This window comes from Phyllostomus hastatus, unplaced genomic scaffold (assembly GCF_019186645.2).
Source record: "Phyllostomus hastatus isolate PE091 unplaced genomic scaffold, TTU_PhHast_1.1 phas_scaffold_78, whole genome shotgun sequence".
Lineage (NCBI taxonomy): Eukaryota > Metazoa > Chordata > Mammalia > Chiroptera > Phyllostomidae > Phyllostomus > Phyllostomus hastatus.
In genome coordinates this window covers 60,223,532-60,237,819 of record NW_025334041.1, presented here as the reverse complement: position 1 = coordinate 60,237,819, position 14,288 = coordinate 60,223,532, and the positions used below count along the sequence as shown (strand labels likewise).

The following is a 14,288-nucleotide window of genomic DNA, read 5'->3' as shown; positions in this document are numbered from 1 at the left end:
TATACAGTCCTAAAATTACATTCGGCTCTTTGAAGGCAACCGTGAGGCTGATGTGGCCTCCGGTGAAAATGAATTTGACAACCCTCTCTACACTGATGCAGCAGACAGGAATTTGGTGGGGAAAAAAAAAGGCAGCTTAGCCACACACAGCAGGTTTGCCTGGAATAATAATTGGTTACCTGGATATCAGTTCCAGACTAACAGAAGTGCCTGTCTTCTCCACCCCTTCCCCATCTACATTTTTTACTTCCCTATGAACCTAGTTTCTATACACTAAGTCACATTACCTTACAAAATTTCTTTAAAATTTCAGCCAGGAAAAAAAAAGTTCAGAACTCTGATCTTGTAGTTAAATAATTCTCAGAATTTGAGGTTGATGACAAATATTCAAGCATGGTGAGTGATATTGGGTATAAGTTCCCATGTTATTACAATAGCAAAAAGTATACCTCCCCTTCTCCCTATGAGTCACCTACTGAATTAATCTAGAGAAATGCTTAAACCTTGGGGAAGATTTATTCAAAAGGGTAGTCATGGAAAGTTCACATAAGGTTTTTGAAGTCAGCTAAGTCTAAACACACATTCTATCACCACTGACTATAAATCATAGTTTCCCTCCAGGAAAGAAATCCTGTGAATCTTTGCTAAAAGTTTTACAGATTATCCTCTCTTTGTTTGATTGTTTTGTTTCCAGCTTTTAAAAAAATATAATTAACATATAACAGTGTATAAGTTTAAGGCTTATATGTATTGATTAGACACATTTATATATTGCAATATGATATTAGCTATGACCTCTAGCGTATCACATAATTACTACTTATGTTTTTTCCATAAAACACTTAAGATCTACTCTCTTTGCAACTTTCAAGTGTTATTATTATGCAGCATTATTAACTATAATTGCCATACTGTACATTAGATTCCCAAACTTGATAATCTTGTAGCTGGAAATTTGTACTCTTTCACCAACATCTCCCCATTTACTCCACCCTCTGTCCCTGGTAATATCACTCACTGTTTGTTTCTCTGGGTTCAGCTTCTACAAATAAGTGATATTATTTGTCTTTATCTGGCTTATTTCACTTAACTTAATGCCTTCATGTAGCAAATGGCAGGATTTCCTTCTTCCTCATAACTGAATAATACTTCATTTATATATACATATATACAAAGGGGGGACCCCAGATAACTTGGAATTATCTTCTGGAGGGTGGGCCCCTTTGGTACAGGCTCCCCACTCCCAGGTGAGTGTTCTAGAAACCCATCTGTATTAGCATATCAGCTTGTGTTGTGGTGGAAGGTTTTGTTTGGCTTCCGTGGACTTTTTTTTTAAGATTCTTTCCATGCATTTCCCCTTTCATGATGGATGATTTACGAGTGCATCTGCACATACCACACTGTGCGTTCAGCAGTTTTTAACCAAAAACAGCATGAACCCTCTGCCCCATCATCCCTATTCACCCAATCTCTCACCAAGTGACTTTTGTTGCTGTTTTCCAGGTGGAAAAAATCCTCAAAGGGAAACTTTTTGCTGAGGTGGGACAGGTGAAACAAAAAGTAACAAAAGTGCCCTGAGAGGTGTGGCTCAGTGGATTGAGTACCAGCCTGCAAACTGAGAAGTTGTTGGTTTGATTCCCAATCAGGGCACATGCCTGGATTGCAGGCCAGGTTTCCAGTGGGAGGATGCAAGAAGCAACTGATCAATGTTTCTCTTGAACATTTATGTTTTTCTCCCTCTCTTGCTCCCTCCCTTCCCCTCTCTCTAAAAATAAATAAATAAAATCTTAAAGAAAAATGCTGTAAGCAATAAAAGGCATCAAAATCAATGAGTTCAAAAAACTGTTTTGAGCAATGGAAAAAATGTCTCAGTAAGTTTATTGCATCAAATGGGGAGTACTTGAAGATGTCTGAAGTTTAAACATGTAAGAACAAATACACAATTTTTTATGAATAAGTTCCACATTTTTATTTATCTATTGACAGACACTTAGGTCATTTCCAAATCTTGGATATTATAAATAATGCTGTAATAAACATGAGAGTGCAAATCTGTCTATTGAGATCCTACTTTCATTTCCTTCAGATAAATACTCAGAAATGGTATTGCTGGATGATAATATAGTTCTGTTTTAATTTTTTGAGGACCTTTTGTAACATTTTCCATAGCCACTTACCAAGTTACATTCCCATCAATAATGACAAGGGTTTTCATTTTTACATATCTTTGCCAACTCTTATCTCTTGTATTTTTGATGTATGAACTATTCTTTAGTAGATAGGACATACTATTTGTAAAACCAGGTTTCTCCTACCTATTCCAGGCATGGTCTGTTTAATCATTCCAGAGAAATATCTATAGAGTCCCTATTATACTTGAATTTGTACTTTATTACTATTGCATTTCACTTATACTGATTTTAGTTTAAATATTATCTACTGGCCATTTCAGAGGCTGGAAAGTAACCCCTGCACATAATGTGCTTTTAAAAAAACTAGCATACAGTTAACATGTGCCAGCTTGAATGAAAAATTCCACAAACTCTGAGAAATGTTAGTGCTCATACAGATCTGACTGTTCCAACTACATCCGAAAGAGAACTATTCCATAAACTAGTGCTATCCTCCTTTGAGTGCCCTTATAATTTCAGTACAATGACATGTAAAGAGATATGGAAGTCCAGTGGACCCATGTCCAAATCCTGACTCTTATTCATTTGCTACAATCTTAAGAAACTGCCAGCTGTCTTTGGGCTTCAGTTTCCTTCAGGACAACTTGAACATAATAAAACCTGTGCAAGGAACATAGGTAATGTTGGAAAAGCACCTAGACATCGCCTGCAGGAGATGGATGACTCCAGGGAGGCCAAGAACTGCTGGTACCTCCAGAATGAGGTAGCTCCTGATCAATCTAGGGTGAAGAGACCTAGGGGCTAGCAAATGAAATTGCACGTAATAGAAGGTCTAAAAATGTTGCCTCAGGATTTCCAGTCAAGTTCTAGTCTCTCAATAACTCTGGGAATAGAATTAGGGAAGCAACATCAGTCTTTGAGGGGCTAACTCATGGCTTTGGAATGTGTTGGAATGGATCATGTTGAAATATATTGTTAGCATAAATGACTGAGCAGCTGCAGTCATTAAAAGCAACACTACTAATTGCAGCCAAGAAGTGCTTCTTTGTCAAGAAGTTCAGCGTGTTTAGAAAAAAGACAGGGAACAATTTATAAGCACGTTTATTTCCAATACTTTCCCCCCAAATTGTTAAAAAAGAGGCAAACTTCTACAAAAGACACAAACGTGCCATTGCCTAGTTCCATAGCAATGTCATCATTTCTTTGTTCATTGATTTGGGCTATGTCTGAAGGCTTCAGACATCAAACTTACTAAAGTCCTCACTGAAATTTTAGTCTTTGAAACTAGTCATACCATTGTCATGGACAGATTGAACACAGATATAGGGAAACCAAAAGCCTAAAAAATCTGTGAATCCTAAAATTTTTATTTCATTTATGGTTAGCATAGATACATTTCAAGTTTTATAAATATGTTTTGAGGTTTTCTTTTGAAAATATCCCTTTGAAACCCTTTTTTACCTATCATTATCACTTGATGTTGTGTTCCCTTGGGCAGTTCCATCTGGGTGGAACACCTAAAATGCACCTGTAGAGTCCCTTCTTCTCAGAAGCAAACCCTGTCCTTTTTCCCCTGGAACAAGAGGCAAAGCTCCCTGGGGTGTTAACTGACCTCAAAGCCTTCCCACTTTCTGCCAAGATGTTCCTACATCCATGAAAACCTGCATCCATTAACATCTCTTCTGGCCAGCAGTTCCTGAGGCATTCATCTCAGTCACCACACACAGACACACACACACTAATCCCCACTTAGCAGTGACTACAAATGACAGATGGGCCTGAGTGCCCTATGTGTCTTTACAAGATGGAAGTACCTCCCAGCTAAGAGACTTACCAAAGGCACCCAAGGTGGTGGTCCAGTTCAGACCCTTTCTGTAGGGCCCTTGCCAATGTTATAGACTGGTAAACAAAGCAGCTCTGAAATAATGGAAGCAGAGGAGCCACAGGGAAAGAGGATGCATGGTATATTGAGATCCTCTCCTGAAGGCCTTTCCAAGAAAGTAAGAATTTTGCTCTATCCTAGAGCACAGAGAACCATGGCCTTCAAGTTTTTGAGCCAGTCCCAGCTCCACCCTTTGTCCACTCAGTAGTCTGGAGTGGAGTAGTCTGGAATGTTCTTATTTCTTCAGCTCTAAAGTTAGATAATAAACCTTTCTATACCTCCAGAGAAGGATGTAAGAGAAGCTACAGCCCCAGTGGGCTCCCAATACCACCAAGCAGGTCCCTGAGGGCAGATTTGCACATGCCCTGCACTATAAGGCCATAGTTCTCATCTGGAGCACAGAAGCATTCTAGCTTTCTTTGCTATCCCCTTCCTGCCTTCCTTCTGATTGCTGACATTTGATTCTATCTCAAAACTAGACTAAGCAGCTTCACCTTTTCTTCTTCTTTGTCTCTTCCTCTTGCCATCTGTACTACCAATCACAAGGCCTAGTCCAGACTGGACACTCCATAATAACTTGTCCATAATAATCAGTCCTTTTAATAATGCATGAGATTATGAATGAGAAAGCCTTTTATAAACTGTCTTATTTCTGGGAGAGGCACAATGTATTTTTGTGGAATGTTTCCATAGCCATATTTAGCTTTAGCCAAAGTTTGTGTCACTTGTCAAACACAGGAATTCAGGGCTGGGCACCAGAGGGCCAGGTCCTGGGTGCCAGACTTATACCAAATGTTACCCCTACCACAACCCTAAATTCAATGACATCCCTTGTCATTGTCTTGTGCATGGAAGCTGTGCCTCCCTAATATCATGCAGTGAGCATTTATGGTCTATGAAGTAAGGCTTACAGACCCCCTCCTGAGACTAAAGCTACCTGAAATCTAGAAGAAAATCCCAAGTCCTTGCCATGGTCCCAAATCCCCATGGTGATCTGGCCCTTGCTTCTGTCTCCCATTCACTACACAGCCTTGGACAGATCCTCTTTCTGCTCCTCCAACAAGGCTCTAATGCTGTTCCATCTACCCTTGGCCTGTCTGCTCAGACTTCATCCCTCCCAACTGCAATGCCCCATCACCAAGCTAATGTAGGGTTTGGCTCATTAGTCACTGTCTCAACATCCATATCTCTCTGTCACATGCATGCCATGTGTGCTGCTGTCTGGCTGTTTTCTGTGACCCCTACAGGCAGCAGCCAGATCCCCATTCCCCACTGTGGCATACCACAGCTGGACTCACAGCCAAGGTTTAAAAAATAAGCACTAAACAAACCAAAAGTTATGATCAAAAATGGTTTTAAAATAATCTCAATACCTACACACCTATTAGAGTGTCCAAAATGCAGACCACTGGCAAGTAATGACCAGGCTCTCGAGCAACAGGAATTCTCATTCATTGCTAGTGGGAAAGCAAATTATACAGCCACTGTGAAAGATAGTGTGATGGTTTATTGTAAAACTAGACATAGTCTTACCCTACAACCCAGCCATCACACTCTTTGGTATTTTCACAAAGGAGTTGAAAACTTAATGTCCACACAAACCTGCACATGGATATTTATATAAGTAGTATTCATAATTTCCAAAATGTTGAAGCAAACCAAGATATCCTTCAGTAGGTGCAAAATAAACTATGGTACATCCAGACAGTAGAATATTATTCAGCCTTGAAAAGAAATAATCTATCATGCCATGAAAAACAAAAAACAGAAAGGAAACTTAAGTGCATGTAACTAAGTGAAATAAGACAAGCTGAAAGGTTACATACTATATGATTTCAACTTTATGATATTCTAGAAGACAAAACTGTAGAGACAATAAAAAGATCAGTGGTGGCCAGGGTAAATAAGCAGAACATAGATGATTTTTTTAGGGCAGTGAAACTACTCTGTATGATACTATATTGATAGATACATGTCATTATACATTTGTCCAAGCCCCGAGAATATACAACACCAAGAGTGGACCCTACTGCAAACTATGGACTTTGGGTGATTATGATGTGCAGGTTCATCAATTGTAACAAACGTGCCACTCTAAGGAGACAGCCATATGGATAACTGGCGGGGAGGGTCAGGTAAAACTTCAAAATTCTCTAGACCCTCTTCTCAATTTTGCTGTGAACACAAAACTGCTCTTTAAAAACCTCAATCAACTTCCGGCCAAGACAGAGGCATAGATAGACACACTGTGCCTCCTCACACAACCAAGATAGGGACAACAATAATTTAGAAATAGAATAACAACCAAAACTGACAAAAATTGAACTGTATGGAAGTCAGACAACAGAGAAGATAAAATAGACTTGTTCATCCAGATGGGTAGGAGGGGTGGAGTTGGGCAGCCGGGCACAGGTCACAGCGTGGAGAGCAGAGAGCCTTGCGACGGGGTGGGTAAAGCATCCAGGGTGCACAAGGCCACAGCAGGTGGACCCTGAGCTTGAAAGCAGCAGCTGGCAGACCCCAGCCGAGAGGTGGCAACCGGCAGACCCAGTGAGGTGGCGATTGTGAAGCAAGCAACTGTGCGCAACCCAGAATCACAGCACTGGTAAATAGAGCCTCAGGATACTGATTGAAAACACCTGTGGGAGTTGAGGTGCAGTAAGAGACTCCCAGCTTCATAGGAGAGGCCCTTGGAAAGTCCCACCATGTGCACAAGCCCACCCACATGGGAATTGGCAGCAGAGGGGCCCAGTTGGCTCTGGGGAAATGGCAGAAGGGACAGAGGCCCCACAGAGAGCGGAGCAAGCGCCATTGTTCCCTCTCAGACCCCACCCCCACATACAATGTCACAACCCAGTGACTGGGGTGCCCTGCCCTGGTGAATACCTAAGGCTCTGCCCCTCATGCATAACAGGCACAACCAGATCAAAGGCAAAAAAAAAATAGATGGCTCAAAGATGGCTCAACAGAACTGAAAGCACTACAACCAGTACTTTTAAGAAACCAAGAAATAGCCAACCTATCAGATGCACAGTTCAAAGCACTGGTGATCAGGATGCTCACAAAATTGGTTGATTTTGGTAGCAAATTAGATGAAAAAATGAAGGCTACAATAAGTGAAATGAAGAAAAATGCACACAGAACCAATAGTGATGAAATGAAAGCTGGGTCTCACATCCATAGAATGGACCAGAAGAAAGAAAGAAACATACAATCAGAAAAGAATGAAGAAATAAAATTCAAAAAAATGAGGAGAGGCTTAGGAACCTCCAGGACATCTTTAATGTTCCAACATCCGAATTATAGGGGTACCAGAAGGAGAAGAGGAAGAGCAACAACTGGAAAATTTGTTTGAACAAATAATGAAGGAGAACTTCCCCATTCTGGCAAAAGAAATAGACTTCCAGGAAGTCCAGGAAGCTCAGAGAGTCCCAAAGAGATTGGACCCAAGAAGGAACACACCAAGGCACATCATAATCACATTAACCAAGGTAAAAATGAAGGAGAGAATCCTAGAAGCAGCAAGAGACAGTCACCTACGAAGGAGTTCCCATAAGACTGTCAGCTGACTTCTCAAAGAAGGCAAGAAGGGGCTGGAAAGAAGTATTCCAAGTCATGAAAGGCAAGCACCTACATCCAAGATTGCTCTATCCAGAAAAGCTTTCATTTAGAATGGAAGGGCAGATAAAGCGCTTCTCAAATAAAGTCAAGTTAAAGGAGTTCATCATCACCAAGCCCTTATTATATGAAATGTTAAAGGGACTTATCTAAGAAAAAGGAGATAAAAAACATGTATAGTAAAATGACAGCAAACTCACAATTATTAATAACCACACCTAAAACAAAAACAGAAACAAACTAAGCAAACAAATACAACAGGAACAGAACCACAGAAATGGAGATCACATGGAGCGTTAGCAACAGGGGAGTGGGAGGAGGAGAGAGGGGGGGAAGGTACAGAGAATAAGTAGCATAGATGGTAGGTCAAAAATAGACAGGGTGAGGGTAAGAATAGTATGGGAAATGTAGAAGCTAAAGAACTTATGACACATGGACATGAACTAAAGGGGGGGAATGTGGATGGGAGAGGGTGTGCAGGGTGGAGAGGAATAAGGAAGGAAAATGGGGCAACTGTAATAGCATAATCAATAAAATATATTTAAAAAGTTCAATTCCAAAATCTTATTGAAAAGTTTAAGAGAAAAAAAAGTAAAATACCATTTTTAATTATATTCTTGTCTCCATTTTAAAACTGCAACAACTAAGCAAAGAGAAGATAGATAAATTGCCCAGGAGAAAAGGAAGCTGGGCCTCCACTTCTAAGCTAGCACCCACCATCCTCCAAACGCAGCCCCTTGGAGAAATTCTTAAGACTTCCTCGGAGCAAAATTTTAGGCTCAAGATATGAAGTGTAAGGAAAGTGTCTCCATGTATTTTAAACACTCGTCATGTCTGGGTTGACATGATGAATGGGATGGTCCTGAGAGGGAGCATCCAGCCTGAAAATTAACTGTTGGAGCCATTTCCCACTGGCCCATGTAGATTCAGAAAGACTGAGGTTCAATTCCTCCCTGTAACCTCCATGTAAGGGGATGATTTGATTGAGTTTCCAGGCTCAACACCTCCAAATGAAGCAGCACTGGACGCTAGCACCTTTGAATGAAGAACCAAGCACATCAGCGCTCAACTGTCCAGACCAGTGTGGCCCATGAGCTGTGAATTTATACAGACTTGATGTACATTGATGGTTCCTTGATTCCTAGCTGCCACCTTTGGGCCACTTACTGAACCTCTCAGAGTCTTATTATGTTTGGCCTTAAAGCTGGAATGATATCAGTCTTGCAAGTTTGTGAGAAAGATTAGAGATAAGGAATGTAAAGAACCCAAAACAGTGCATATTCCTAGTGGGAATGCAATAAATGGTTACCATATTATATACCCAAGTGAACAACACAAACATCATTAGCCATCCAAAAACCACATGTTAATATCTCTCCAGTTGTCTATCCTACCCTCACCTTTGCATAGACTCCAGAGTAGACTGTTTGCATCATAAATCCCAGCAGTGCACCAGCTACTGGTGTGACTTAGGCAAATTGGTTTTCTGTGCTTCACTTTCTTAATCTGCAAAATCAGATAATAATACTAACTACTTCCTCTATGAGACACTTAGAAGCAGGCTTCACATATAGTATTATCTATTAGCTGCCATTATTATTTATTCAGTACCATTTAAACCATTGCTAAATGTTAGCTTGGTCTTGATTTTAACAGCCTAACACTGAGCTGAGGATCAGAGTGAAATGCTGTACTCACTGTAAAACTATTCACATTCATACCAAGTCCAAGAGACTTGTACACACCAAACCTGTGGTCTCCATTTTCCTGGCTCTACCCATGGCTTGTATTTATTTGCCTAATATCCATTAAGAGCTTTAAAGATTTACTCAATAGAAATAGAAATCAACCAAAACCAAACTAAACAAACAAAATCAATTTGCCTCCCAGAAAATCTCCACTTTCAAAATCTTCTGTAATTTCTTTTTGGGATATTCCTGTCTTTGCAGAATTATGTAAAAATATTCCTAGCTCCCTTCTGTTGACTCATTCAAGAAACACTTACTGAGCCCCCACAGAATGTCAGACCCCAAACCAGGTCCTGGAAAGAGAAACACATATAAAACCAGTCCCTGCCCTGAAAGAGCTATCACTAGGAGTCAGAGCAAAACAAGTGGATGATGAAAATGTGATATAAGAAGAGAAGAGTAAACTTTAACAAAAATTTAATTCCAAAATCTTATTGAAACATTTAAGAGAAAAATAAGTAAAATACCATTTTAAATTATATTTTTATCTCCATTTTATAACTGGAACAACTAAGCAAAGAGAAGATAGATAAGTTGCCCAGGAGAAATGGAAGCTGGGCCATGTTGTACTGTATGTGAGTAAGATAAATAAGCAACCAAATAAAAACCATTTTATGTTTTTTAAAATATGTTTGTGTGCTGCTGGAACTCACCAAAGACTGCTGCTGAATCTAAGAACCAAGAAATATGTTGTAATGCATACTTACAACTTTCTAAATTTAGAATTAGAAGTCATTGTCAGAATTTCAGCATTCAGCTCTCCAAATGCTATATATTTTATAAAGTAAGAATATAAATGAACTTCATAGTGACAATCATAGTAATAGTACCATTTTGTATTTTTATTTTTTTCTATTTCCTCTATCTTGTCTCTTTATGTTTCCAGTATGACCATGTGGTGAGGTAGAAAGTCAGTTCTAATCTCTACATTTTAAAGATAAAAAGGAGATAAAATCACAAATACTGAGGTTTACCCTAGGTTGTTCAAACAGTAAAAAGTCAGATCAAAAGCATCTAATTCCCTCACACTCAGCAGACTTGCCTAGCAACATCAAATGAGGTCAAAGGGCTCAGAAATTAGGTTAGCATAAGTTACTTTAAGAGGAGCTTGCTTTGCTACTGAAAAAGGAGCTTTTTTGGCTATTCATTAGCTTGCTTTGCTAATGAATAGCCAAAAAAGGCAAGACAGTGAACCGAAAAGGGCAGAATAAGAAGCCAGAGGTTTTACAAATTGTTTCATTAAAGTACATTAAGAAAACAAAGTAGCCTTGCCAGTTATTAGTATTAGTTTTTTAATGTTAAAACCCAATGTTGGTGAAAGCATAGGAAAATGATATTCATACCATGCTGGAGGGAATATAAATTAATATCATTTTTCTAAATTAGTTTATAGCAAGTATCCAGAGCTTCAAAACTGCTCGTGCCCTTTGACCCCACAATTCCACCTCTGAGAACTGGTCCCAAGGAAATAATCCAGCAGTGATACAAAGTTTTCCTACAAAGATGTTAGTTTTGGTAATATTAACAATATAAAAAAATGAAATATATACCAACAAAAGTGAATAAATTATCTGTATAATGGGATTTAAAAGCTTTTGTAGAAAGAAAATCATTAACATGGTGAAATGTTCATAATATGTTATTGAAAGGGAAATAGGTAATAAAACAGCAGGTACAGTACAAGTATATTCTCTCAAAATGTATATGTGTTCAGGGAAAAAAACATACCCACCAAAATATTAACAGTGTTTATTTCGCAATGATGGGGAACATTGTGCACACCATTTAAAAACCATTTTTAAATGGTTTGCATTAAAAAATATTTTTTTAAGATTTTATTCATTCATTTCTTAGGGAAGAGAGGGAGAAAAAGAGAGAGAGAGAAACATCAATGTGCAGTTGCTGGGGGTCATGGCCTGCAACCCAGGCTTGTACCCTGACTGGGAATCAAACCTGCGACACTTTGGTTCGCAGTCCACGCTCAATCCACTGAGCTATGCCAGCCAGGGCAAAAAATATTTCAATTACAGTTGACATTCAATATTATTTTATAATTTTGGGTGTTACAATTGTCAGGGGGATAACTTTTTAAATTATGTAAATATCTTATAACTATGATATACAGTGATATGTTTTTATTTTTCATCTTTTTAACTTATCTATTGGTATTCTATTTTAGTTTTATTTTTGACATTGAAGATGTGCTGTGTAAATTTTTTTAATTTTAATCATTTTTCAAGTACAGTTTTCTCCCTTTTACTCCCATTCCAGCCCACCCACCCAACCCTCCCCTCTTCCCTCCCATTACCACCCTTCCCCTAGTTTTTATCCATGTGTCCTTTAAATTTGTTCCTGTAAACCCTTCCCCTTTTCCCCTGAAATTCCCTCTCCTTTCCCCTCTGAAAATTGTCAGCCTGTTCTCTATTTCAGTATCTTTGGTTATATTTTGCTTGTTTCTTTGTTTTGTTGTTTAGGTTCCTGTTAAAGGTGAGATCATATGGTATTTGTCTTTCACTGCCTGGCTTATTTCACTTGGCATAATGCTGTCTGTGTAAATTTTTAAGGATGTGGTTCAAGAGTGGGTCTTAGCCAGTCCTTGTCCACACCTGCCAAGTTTTTCTCCTAAGTAAGCAACAGAAAGGGGCCCAAAGGTTTTGATGGTTAAAAGATTAACAACTGCAGGTTAATCTGAGAAAGGCCATTGGTAATTTTTAAATTCATCCCCACTATCAGGAAGATCAAACTCATCTCGAGAAGTGTTTTCTGATTGTCTGGGGAGCACTGTCCTCTTCCTTAGCCCATATGATGCATACATTTACAGTGAACACACTCAGCCTCTAACATACAGATGGTCTCCAGTCACCTGGGGGCAAATACTGTGATTTCCCAAACCAGCTAGTCACTCTCTGTATCTTTCAAAACATCCTTCCCCACCATCCAGATCTTCCCACCTTCAGAGCCACAGTGCAAGCTAGCATTATGCTTAAGAGCGAGGAGTTTAGATTTAATTAAATTAAGTGATAAACCTTATTTTGTTCTTCTTTTTGCTTTATTTCCTTTCTTGAACCTGCCATATTCTGTTCCATTTTCTTATTCTTCCCACAACAACAGTATCGATAGAAATTAAGGATATCAACGGTATCCAATAAGAAATACAGGGCAGTGTTTATCACCTGCTAAAAGAGTGCACAGCCTTCCTTACAGCTAGCTATAGGTGTCACATTTGTAAAGCCTTTGAAAAAAGCATGCTCATGCTTTTAAGGTTACATTTTAAGCCCTTATTGAAAGAAGCAGGTACACGCCTTACTAAAACAATACATTATAACTTCAAGTGCAACCAGCAGAGGTCCGTTTATAGTACTGCAACACCTTCAGTCAAACACTGGGCTAAATTATGCCCTTCTAAAACTAGAGAAGCTTAATGGAAAGTGATAAAGTAAATCTAATTCTAACATCAGCAACAAACAGCATTTTAATAAGACTTTATTACAGTATCTTTCAACTAAACCTCACAATTTACCAAAAGTCACATAACCATTTATAGTTTATAAGTAGCAAAGAGTAATAAAAGATATTTCCTATTTCTTTTATAGCATTCTTATCTTAATATTGCATTGTTAGTCTTTGATAGAATAAAATATCCATAATCATAGGTGATCTTTTAATATGACTCCCAGACACATCTTAAGGTTAAAAATGCCCACAGAGCTACATAACTCCAAGAAAATATTCAAATCTTGTTTCAACAAGCAGTATAACTTCATCAGTCTCATCAGATTCCATTTGTCCCTTCTAAATATTGCATCAATGCACAAGTAAACAAACAGGAGGAAAAAATACAGGAACACAAACCTGAGAAGCAGTTTATCTTGCCATCTCTTCTTCTCATCACTTGGGCATTTGGGCATGGCCAGCCTCACAGGAGGTGGTCACTCTCAGAGGAGGCCTTTGGGTTTCTTCCCCAAATGGAGCCAGCTGAGCTGAGGTTGGTATTTAAAAACAAATGTGCATTTTGAAGTCATACTTGGATAAAGGGACTAATTCCTTTTTTCTTTGCCAATGAGCTCTGGATCTGGTCTGTGCAGCACAAAAGTTTTACCTCACATCTTGTCAGATGACCCAACTGTGCTACAGCTAAAAGAAAGAAGAAAATGGGCTCTGGGTGATGCCTGTGTCAGAGCCTATAGAGCTTTAATCCTCAGCAAGACACATGTAGGGAACTATAAGCAGGAAACTCACAACCAGGCCAACAGCCAGAATCATTCAGAAAATGTGCCAAAGCGTTATGAAACACCAGCACTCTGTACTGCACTGTCACTTCTTGTGTTTCACAAGGCCATGTCTCTCTCCTAATATGACTTTGCATTAAACCTGGATAAGACTTGTCAAAATGTCTAGCCTGTCATATGTTCCTGTCATCCAAGTCTGGGGTCTCACACCTTCTCCCTATTCTGCCAACCTCCCAGCCTTTCTTATAACAACATCTACAGGCATGATGATACAGGACCTTTAGTTCAGTTTTTTCTATGTTTCACACCCAGGACCTCTTTATGGTGCCCACCACCCCTTCCATGTGCCCTGACAACATACCTGATCCATTCACAACAAATAGTGTCATCTGATTACCTCTTTTACGTTTCTCTTATGGCCCCTCCTGTATCCCGCATTCAGATTCATGTTCTCAAAATGGCACAGGGTCCAGCTTATCATAGTGCTACTCAGAAAGCTACGGCACAGAAGGGGAAAAGGCCCAAAATTCTGTTCTACACTCAAGGCCTTCCATCAGCTGGCCTCAGCACATCTTCCTGCCTTGTTCCAGGGGTCTTTAAAAAAAAGCCTTTGCTCTTATTGGAATTATACTAGAAGGCACCTTTCAAACCTTTGTTTGCACATACCCTGCAGCCATCA

General features: G+C 39.2%; 1 protein-coding gene across 1 annotated transcript in view; it reads right to left on the bottom strand.

Moving 5' to 3' along the window:
• Positions 1 to 13,556, bottom strand: part of IL1R1 (interleukin 1 receptor type 1) — a 127,727-nt gene extending 114,171 nt beyond the window's left edge. Inside the window, exon 1 of the mRNA XM_045827919.1 lies at positions 13,233 to 13,556. The gene's annotated coding sequence lies outside the window, so the exon portion shown is untranslated. The remainder of the gene's footprint in view (positions 1 to 13,232) is intronic.
• Positions 13,557 to 14,288: the final 732 nt, after the last annotated feature.